The sequence below is a fragment of the Trachymyrmex septentrionalis genome, unplaced genomic scaffold, assembly GCF_001594115.1.
Source record: "Trachymyrmex septentrionalis isolate Tsep2-gDNA-1 unplaced genomic scaffold, Tsep1.0 scaffold89, whole genome shotgun sequence".
NCBI lineage: Eukaryota > Metazoa > Arthropoda > Insecta > Hymenoptera > Formicidae > Trachymyrmex > Trachymyrmex septentrionalis.
Genome location: NW_017306081.1, coordinates 927,845 through 937,747, shown reverse-complemented (window position 1 = coordinate 937,747; position 9,903 = coordinate 927,845). Strand labels below are relative to the sequence as shown.

At 35.6% G+C, this 9,903-nt stretch overlaps 1 protein-coding gene across 2 annotated transcripts in view; it reads left to right on the top strand.

Annotated features, from left to right (window-relative positions):
* The window catches only part of LOC108755594 (guanine nucleotide-binding protein G(I)/G(S)/G(T) subunit beta-1), a 36,424-nt gene that overhangs the window by 5,533 nt on the left and 20,988 nt on the right, over positions 1–9,903 (top strand). Inside the window, exon 1 of one of the 2 annotated variants that reach the window (XM_018498703.1) lies at positions 7,305–7,410. The exons of the other annotated variant lie outside the window; for it this stretch is intronic. The gene's annotated coding sequence lies outside the window, so the exon portion shown is untranslated. Of the gene's footprint in view, positions 1–7,304; positions 7,411–9,903 lie in introns of those variants that run through there. 2 annotated transcript variants of the gene reach the window in all.

Here is a 9,903-nt window from a genome sequence, read left to right as displayed (position 1 = left end):
AGAGAGAGAGAGAGAGAGAGAGAGAGAGAGAGAGAGAGAGAGAGAGAGAAGCGGTTGTTTCCATTAGTATATAATAACGCATCTGGTATCATTCAGCTATATTTCTTTAATCTTATTTATAACAAGTCCTGAATTATTCTGCAAAGTTTATCTTGACGTAAATCGATTCTTTCATAGCGAATTCGGTCTCCTGTATTAAGTACATTAGATTAATGCATATTAAGCTACCCAGAAAGAACGCTTTTGTTGAAAGATCTAAAATTTTGCTGGATATTAATCTAAAAATAATTTTATTAAAGTTAAGTTGGTAGATTAAGAAAATTTTTTGCAGCATTGCTCATCACTTTTTCTAACATAATTATTTTGATGATCCATAATTATTTTTAGATTTATATCCAGCAAAATTTTAGATCTTTCAGCAAAATCTGTTTCTTCCGTATGCTATACATAAAATTAGCAGAGTTAAATGTTTGTAGCATATAAATATTTTAAATGATTAATTACTCAATAATTATATTATCAATTTATTAAATAGAATATACATGAATTATTTCATTGTCGAAGTTAATTATGTTTTGTCACCGCATTTAAATATTTTATATAAAGCAGCTTTTAGTGTATACTAATCCAATAGTACATGATCGAATTTTTTTCATCAGTTTTGAATATAGCACAAAAAGGACGATTTTACTGAAGTATTCCAAAATTTAGCTAAATATGTATTTAAAAAATAATTTTGTTGAATCACCAAATAATTATGTATGCTTAAACTGATTGCTAAAACGTCAAAAGTTTTTGCAGCACTGATCACCATGCTTGAGATTTCTATAAATAATAAAAATTTGAGCATTTTGTGTAATAATTTTGATAAATCTAAAACAAAATTATTTTTAGAGCTACTTAAATTTTTAAATACTTGAGCAAAATTGTTCTTTCCGTGAATGATATTTAGGTTATATAGGTATGTACGTTTCGCAAAATTTATTTCAGTGAATTAGATTAATTCCGGTAGCATTGAATGTGTGTTTAACGAAGGCGCCTACCACTATCCCTTTCACTTTATATTGCAAACTGAACATTGTTCTTGGTTGCGCGATGTTTGCGTAGGAGGCTAAGACCCATCCAGGACCGGTGTTTGTTGTTGCTCCACTCGCGTGTAGTTCCGTATATCATTTCATCGCGGATAACGTCACGTGCGCCGAACAGCGGTGACGACGATAAGCTTTGTGCAGATGCTTCTCTCTGATAGAAAACACTCAGACCTCTTAATAGCGATCGCGGCTTACAGGACGGTTAGTAGGTCGCACTACTTATCGAATGGCGAAAGGGTCAACGTATTCGAGCTGGATGATGTGTCTCGTAGTTAAACTCCCCTTTAGTCACTCCGTCGTCGGCCCTCCTGCTCTTCTCTCCCATGGACTTACGTCCTGCTGTTTTATCATACCTGCCTCTTTATTCCTTGATACCAACGAGATATCGGTTCTTTTTGCAGGGACAGTTACTTAGGGAAAGTAAGCAGTACAAAAAAAAAATTGAAACGATTTGTTAATTTAACCGTGGAATCTGGAATGCTACTTATATCTTTCTTACGCTATTCTGAGTGAAATTGTTATTAACATTACTTCTGGTGAAAATTCATTCACATAATTGGAAATGTTTTTATTCTATTTATAGGTTGCAAAGCGTAGAACAATTCTATTTTAATGTAAAAGAAAATTGATTTTAATGTTAAATAATATTTAATGTTGTTTTATGCTATTAACATTTTAATAACAAGAACTATACTAAATTTGAATTCGTACTTGAGTGAAAAATCGCGAAAATGGTAGCATTTCATTGCAGGGGTTAAGGCTGATACGTATGTATCTATATTTTATTATTTGTCGTATGACAAATAAAATATTAGCTTAATAATTGGCTTCTTGGTGAATTTTCTTCTTATAACGAAGTTTAATTTAAATTTTGTGTAAATTGTTAACATAATTTGTCCACGAAATTTAATATTGCGAACGAAATATTGTCGTTATCTCGAACTTTTATATGGTAGTTATTACGTTACAATTATCTTAAACTATGAGCAAAACTGGGACACTGCTGACACTTGAAAAAAATCTCACAGATGCGCTTTATGCGGTTAAACGATTCTTCTTGGCACGCCTAATGACGTCATACGACTGCATTAAACTAGGACAGGGTTTAACGCTGCAAGTTCTACAGCGTGTATTCGGCCGCGATAAAACCGTCAGGATACGATTATCGTTGGATTTAGTTTCTTGCAGATTTCGGTAAACTCGATTTACGAGCATTCTTAGTGAGAATCTATTTGTGTCTCAAAAGCCGTTGGGATCGGCTTTCTTCTCGCGGCACTATTTTCATTCATAAAAGTAGCACCGGCGATTTCATTTTCTAGCAGAGAATCACGTTCGCGATATAAATGCCGTTCATTGATGTCGATGCTGCTGCGATCAATATTGTACACCAGGCCGCATATTGAATGTAATTTATACGGTCCAGTTGCCTCGCATGCGACTAATCGAGAGTCACATGCGCATTTAGACGCGCATTTTTCTTCGATCGGGCGACGTTTTTAATAATAAAATCAAATGTATTTTATCGTCCACTTTTTCTTGCGCAACTCCCACGCGGTGACACGTTAAAAAAAAAGAACGTCCCGTTGGTTGTTGCATTAGATCCTAATATAGAAACGAGGACGTGTCCGCGTCTCCCTCGGCATCTAGAAATTAGCGGGTGACCAGCAACACTACGCAGTCTGCTACTCCAGGTTACTTTCTGACGTCACTGCCAGCCTCTTGACGTCATTCACTGTATCTGCTTTTCTCTTTGTCGCGTCTCGGGAGATGTGTCACATCTTCGCCACTTAGGATTCGATGACCCAAACAGTGTATCACATTTGTCATCTATTTCGCTACTTTGACGAAACAATTATGAGACGAATATTCGAAAAAAAAGACACGTTCAAAAAAACAAATGAGTTGCAGTTTTTGATCGATTGATCGATTGATCGATGCACTTGCGTCACGGTATATTTTAAGACATCATAATGATTCCGTGCCAAAGTGAGACATTAGCTTTCTATGGCCTATAAACGTGAGTCTAAACCAACGAACTGTACGGTTATTAACTAAAAGATTTAATTTCAGAGAAGTGAGCAGTGGTCTTTCCGTTATTAATTTCTCTCCGTTAAGACGAATACGTACTTTGTACGTACGATAAAACCAAATCGGGATGCCAAGTCCAGAAGTGAAGCTCAATCACATGAGCGATCACGGAAGTGACAGTCGGGCGACCTTAAATATCAGATCGTAGCTCGCGCATCGGATCAGGTAGAAAATTACGGCACAAGGGTTCGACAATGTTTTGCTTACCGAGCATGAGGATGATAAGTCATAAAGCCATTAGCCAAGTAACCAGAAACATTGGAGGGCAGGTGCGACGTCGATGAACGCCGTGCCGGTCTGTCGACCAACTGTTGTCGCTCCGCATACGATTACTGGCTAGCGCTCTCCCTTTTACTTCGGTTCGGTGCCCCAAAGAGTCGACGGTGCCAAAGGCACGACCAAGTATTCGATGTACTTGGCAGCCCCGCGGTTGTGTACGATCGGGCCGAGACGCAAGAGCCGGAGAGGCCGAAGAGCGAAAGAGCGAGAGCGCGTTGCATTGGACGTTGACCCGTGCGACTCAACTGTTGCTCCCATTCGCGCATCCGGGAGTCCATCGAAGGGAGACGACCTAGGGAAGATTTGATAATGGACGAGTTCTTCCGTCGGGCTCGAGTGTTTGTCACGTAAATTTGTGGAGAAAGTCTGGAGAATGGCTGCCGATAAAATTTGTGGCACACGCAATTGGGAGTCACTGAGAAAAATGTCTGGTTGGATTTAATAATTTGAATTCTGAAAATGAATTTTGAAAGTGAACGAATCAGAATTATCTAGTTAAATCTATTAATTCTACTACTATACTTGAGATAATACCAGAATTCTGATTGATATAATAAAAATTGTGTATAATAAAAATGGCTTGTCTATTTTTCAATCAGATATTTTTCTCAGTTTGAATTTCACGCTCAATGTGTGCTGTGTTTTCGTCGGAGATGTTAAGAGCAGATTCCAATTCTCTTAAGCGGATATAATTTTGGGATAATTTTGATAAAAAAAAGAAGACTGTTAATATACAGTTTAATCGAATCGAACAATAATAAAATGTGGAAAGTGAGATGTATTAAACTTTATATGTTTACTAAAAAATGACTAGTAATGGGTCTATACCTACCAAATGTATTTCATTTAGCATATTGGTGCAATATTTAGTAAATGCCATCAAACATAATAACAGTAATAACGAACCGTTGGTAATGAAATTTAAGAATAATTTTTTAAATCGTCGAGAAATTTGTATATTAAAATTATTACGAAGGTGTTTTGTAAAGAAACCAAATGATATATTTTATGCTTTTCTTGTTGTAAAAATAATCTTTTTGTCATTCAAGGACTTGAGTCAATAACATCTTTAAGTTATCATATAACTACACTACAAACTACCAGTTGATGTTCTATTTTAGTCAATCACGATGCAGCGAATACGAACTAGCTGCAATATGATTGGTTAAAATAGAACCGTCAACCGCAACCGGTAATCTGTAGTGTGATCGTAGATTTGTTTGCATCTAATACTTCAACATGCTTCAACATGGTCGTTGGAATGAGCTATGATAGGAACATGTTGAAGCATGTTAAGGCACGTGGCACGAACAAACCTTATGGTTTTAAGGTAACACACATTATAGGATACTTTCCTTTTGGTAACATAAGTCGACAGACACGCAAGTGCGATGCTTGTGTCGTCTTGTGTTATCACTGGAAAGCACCCATTAGCTGTGTTCGATTTGGATGCTTACCGCGTTGTAAATGATAATTCTATCTTTATTGTTTATTAGACCTAAAACAAGAATAGAAGCGCTGAAAATGCTGAAAACATTTTTCTACCAATATGATTTAATTTTAATCTCGTTCGTAAGTTCAATTAACTTTTTATCTTTTTCTAGTTCTAATGAGTCGCCTACAATATGCGGAGTAAGAGTAATACACATTCTACAATAAGCCATTAGTAATGAATCAGAAATTAGAAGAAATTGACCAATCGTAGTCAATTATTCTTCTCGCATTCGACTGTGATTGGTCAATTTCTATCTTCTGACTTCTGATAAAGTATACCTAAGAAATTGACCAATCACAGTCGACTCTTCTTTTTACATTCGACTGTGATTGATCAATTTCTTATTTTGCTTCTTACACGCATATTGTAGACGACGCAATAGAATTAAAAAGAGATGAAGAGTTGTAATCGAATCGAGATTAAAATTAATCTACAGTGATGGAAACAGACATAAGACTAAGCAGGACTGAATTGATCAATTACAGTAAACAGGATTGCCACGGACCTGGAAAACGGAGGAAATCTGGAAAAGTCGTGGAAATTTAAATTGATCATGGAAAACCTAGAAAATTCTAAGAAAAATATAAGAAAATTTGAAATTTTGAGCTTTGCTTAATTCCCTCAAAATGCTTTTCCAATCACAATTGTTATAATTTTTTAAATAATATATTAACATTTATAGTCAAATATTGATTTTCTTAGTCAATATTTCAATTGTGTATTAGACCATATATCAGTCAGTCTCATTATATTAAAAGAAATGTTATAATTCTTTTTTTAAATATAGAAATTAGACATTTCTTAAAATATCAAATTTTAATTTTTGTTTTAATCTTCATGCAGTTTAATACAAAACTTAATTCATTTTAATTAAACTTTGTTATAACTGAGATACATATTCTATTAAATATATTTTTTACTTCAAATTGCGATATAATTAAAACTGAAGTAGTCAAAACAATTGAAATTTATATTTTATTCGGTATTTTACTCATTCTTTTCTGTTATAACTGAAATCTTTTTTCTAATACTCTTTTATTTTCTATTTGTGTTGACCTGAATGTTGCATCCAAGATTTCATTATGCTGCTAAGCTTCTAAATGTATGTTGTTTTTAATAATATAGGATAGAGCTTTCTTACATTCTCTGCTTTTAAATGTTAAAATTTACATATTCGATACTGATTATGGAAAATTTTATTTCTTGGCACTGTCATCTGGAAAATTTGGAAAAATTTGGGAATTTCAAAATTCATTTTCTGTGCAACTTGGGGCAACAGCCTTACATTCTCTACTATGATTACCCGATTCGATTGAGCTTAAACCAGACATTTTACTGCCTTACCACTTGTTTCTGTATATGCCATGGATTTTAGGCAGTGTAATCAAACAAAAGTATTTAGCGGTTACAGTAACCGTACGTCGTATGTTCCACTTGCCATTGCCACGCGTGTTGCGGCGATTAAACCGGCAACTTTTTTTTTTATTTGGATTGCTGGCTGGTGCGGCAGGAGGCAGCAACAGCAGTGGTTTATGCAGTAACCTGTCATCGCCGGCAGCGACGACTGCGTCCTCTTGACGCCGGGTCGGTTGATACGGCGCCAGCGTCGTCTCTCCCACTTCCCGACGACTCGTCCTCCCGGCCGACCTTCTCTCGAAACCACGTCCTTCCTTGGGTGTGGTTCGGGATCGTCGAGACGTCGTCTCTCAATCGTCGACAAGTTGTGGAACTCGTTTTTCAAGCTACTAATCGTGGAGTTCCTTCATCTTGACGTCGCAACTCGTGAATGACGCGCGTCCTTCTGTATTCGTGATTTATGCGCCCGACATAAAAACAAGGACGATTGTGCACTACGAACGGACGAGTCGAACAAGAAGTGCAAAGAGTGTACGCGGTTTGGGAGAGAGGGGGGGGGAGAGAGAGAGTCGGAAAGATTGAGGAAGAGCGGGGTGAGAGCAACGACGACGTTCATCGATTCGCGTTGCGCTTTCACGGTTGCGTGCGAAACGCGATGGAAAAAGCGAGAGCCCCTCTCGCTGACGTACGTGCGTGTATACATGTACCTCCGCAGTGCCTGCAAAACTAACTACCCGCAGTTCCGAGTATCGGGAAAAGAACTGAAGTGAAACCGCGGCGCTAGACCAAAGTTCCAAAGTTCTCCATTGCCGAAGAAAAGTTTCCCTCGCACGCATACACACGATTCGCGTGTTGACGGGCGCAACCTGGCGGTAACGAGCGGCAAGGCTTCTGACGGGGTTGTACGTCGTCTGCTTCGACCTGGTGGTTGCGGCGGCGGCAGCGGCGGTAGTGGTAGTGGTGGTGGTGGTGGTGGTGGTAGTGGTAGTAGTGGTGGTAGTGGTGGCGGTAGCGGTTTTTTCACAAGAGGTTATGTTGCTGCGGCTTCGATGACGCTCCTCTGACAGCAGTGGCGGTGACGGTGACGGTGGGACGGAGCAAGTGGGTTTCATCAATGCGTATAAATCATACTTTCCACTTCGACGCCCTCGTAGGCGTCTCTTTTTTTTTAGTCTTCTTTTTTTTCCTCTCTACTCTCACCGATCGAAGTTGCCGGGAGATTCGTTCTACTCGCTATTAGCTAGCCAGGACAATGGCGCCCGTCGTCAGGGAAAAGCGGAAGAACGATATTATATGACGTCGTTTCACTCTATTGTCAATAGCGCCCTTTCTCGTTATCGATAAATGCATACAAAAGTCTTAAGTCGATTTTGTATTTTGACTCCTGGGATTTTGCCACGCGACCTTCGATTATTCATCGATAACGTTCTTTCGCAGATGCAATGCCGTTATGAAATTGCATTTTGTCTACATGTAGAGAAAAATAATGACGTTAATTCAAAAAATGACAACTGATGGAAAGAAAACACATAGTTGCTTATTTAAAAAATTATCTATTTTGCATATATATATATTTTTTTAAATCATATTTTCTTTACACTAACTGATTCATCTCATTATTTTGTTCATAAAAGTATTAAGGTACGATTATCAAAAAGTTAATAGTTTAAGAGTTATTTAACGTTATTTTATGTCAATATGTGCCAGAATAAAGTATAAAATATCTCGTAAATTATTGGTTTTTTGATATTACTGCCTTAATACTTTTATATGCAGAATAATTAAAGGAATTATATTGTGTAAAAAAAAAATCATAATTTCATTTAAAAAAGTGGAGGTGACTTCATATCTTTTTGGCGCCTCCGCCTAGAAAAAAAAACATGACCAAAATACGTCCCCCTCGAAACCGTTCCACTTTCGTTTGAAAAATTTTTTTGTATCATAAAAAATAAGCGAAATATTCTAGATGAAAATGAATATTCTAGATTTAAATAGACCACTGTATATTAAATCACAAAAAGTATATTGTGCTGTTATTATTGCGCTGTTTTATGAAATATGTATATGGAAATTTTATCATTCGAGTTATTTGCATTTCACTTTTGTATTCAGAGATTAGATCGTGTATACCAACTATAATATACGCCAGTGCATCCAATTAAATTCGCTGTATGCTTTTTCTCTAAGTGTAATATATGTTTTTTTATTTCTTCATTTTTCAAATAAATATCTGCAGGCAGAAATGATAAAACATGAATTAACTTCATGGGTAATTATATTATTTGCGAGATTGCATAAAAATGCTAATGTCAGTTTTCGGTTTTATCAATTGACTCATACTTTCTTTTTTTCGATTTGTAAATCGACTTATTGAAAGATACATAGTTTCTACGTTATTATATCTCTTTTCTTTTATTGATGGGCGCTAATGTCATAAAATTTCTGTGTCCCTGTGACAATCTATTTTATTCTAAATTCAATTAAAAAATCTAAATTTCTCTTTCTCTCTCTTTCTCTCTCTCTGTTTCTCTTCAACTCGCGATTATCTAATTTGTCTCTTCTGTTATAAAAACTTTATGATGTGCGAAAATATTTTTTGTGATTTTGTCCTTTTCTGAGATGTTTCCCAGATTTTTCCTTCATGTTTTCTCAAATCTGACGTATTTTCTCAGAGATAATTGATTAATATAAGTCGGTAAAATTTTCAGCGAGCATTGAAATTGACACGGTCAAGTTAATTTACATTACTTTCCTAGTTTTCGGAAAAATGCTTGTTTTCCGGTCTCATTTGCATGTGTTTTATTCTTGCTGTCGACTCAATTTGGAAGATGAGAACATCCAAGCGTTGGATTGATAATTCTTGGAGTTTCCCCAGATCGCGTAAAATCTCGCGGAGATAAAGGACGCACCGTGTATCTCTGTATCCGTGATTATTCGAGAATAGTTGCAAATAGCATAATGAAGAGGAAAACTTATGTAACCACAATATTACGTAGTATTTGTGAGATGTACGTTTTTCTTTCGACGAGGAAAAATGTCAAGATTTGCGGCGCCAATAAAACTTGAAGAATTTATTTATCTACCTATTAAAAAAAAATTGATTGATGTAAAAAAGTAATCGATTGTTATTTTGTTATTTGATCGTATAAAGGAAATATTATTTTTAAAATAACTTTAAAATAAATTTATGTATCTGCAAAAAACTGTAATGAGTATATGTTTTTATAATAATTATACGTTTTTAAAAATAATTTTGCATTGTTCTCAACAAAATTCATGTTTTTTTTTATTTTGTAAATGTTAATGAAAAATATTAAAATATAATAGAAAAAGTTATTAATATGATTCTATATAGTAATTTTTTTTAATAATGAAAAATATCGAAAAATAAACGTAAATAATCAAACAAATACACGGCGAAAGAAGAGTCAGTAGATTACAAAGAGAAAAACAAAACATTTAATTGATTAAATTATTATGCGACGATACATGCGCACGGAACGGCATATATAAATGTGTAAATGTATAAACATGTGTAAAAATATAACAAGTTTCGGCTACAAGATTGAGCCCTCTTCAGATATAAAACGCAAA